The sequence below is a fragment of the Myotis brandtii genome, unplaced genomic scaffold, assembly GCF_000412655.1.
Source record: "Myotis brandtii unplaced genomic scaffold, ASM41265v1 scaffold115, whole genome shotgun sequence".
NCBI classification, from domain to species: Eukaryota; Metazoa; Chordata; class Mammalia; order Chiroptera; family Vespertilionidae; genus Myotis; species Myotis brandtii.
Genome location: NW_005353967.1, coordinates 10,447,601 through 10,448,034, shown reverse-complemented (window position 1 = coordinate 10,448,034; position 434 = coordinate 10,447,601).

Genomic DNA, 434 nt, shown 5'->3' with positions numbered 1-434 from the left:
GCGAGTGACTGAAGCTTCCAACCGCTCCTTGTTTTCTTTTTTTTTTTTTTTTTTTTGGGCCAGCTTTAGCTCTGAGGCCTCGCTGCTGAAAACATGGATACAATGTTTCGGTCCGGCTGGGTTTCAGTCCGGCTGTTTTCTGGGGTTTTGTTTACCTTCTTATTTGCAACATAGTATATAGTTGCTTAGAGTTGCAACTGAGAGGCTGGCAAGTGAGGCGGGGAACGTTGGAGTCTGCAGCAAGCAAGCCTCGTGCTCGCTTCAGGGCCTGGCTGCCGGCCGCCATCTTGGCTGACAGTTAATTTGCATATACTCACTGATTAGCCAATGAAAAGGGTAGCGGTCGTACGCCAATTACCATGTTTCTCTTTTATTAGTGTAGATTACCATTTACCTTAAGGTCAATAATCAACTTGGAATGAGGCAAAATAGAA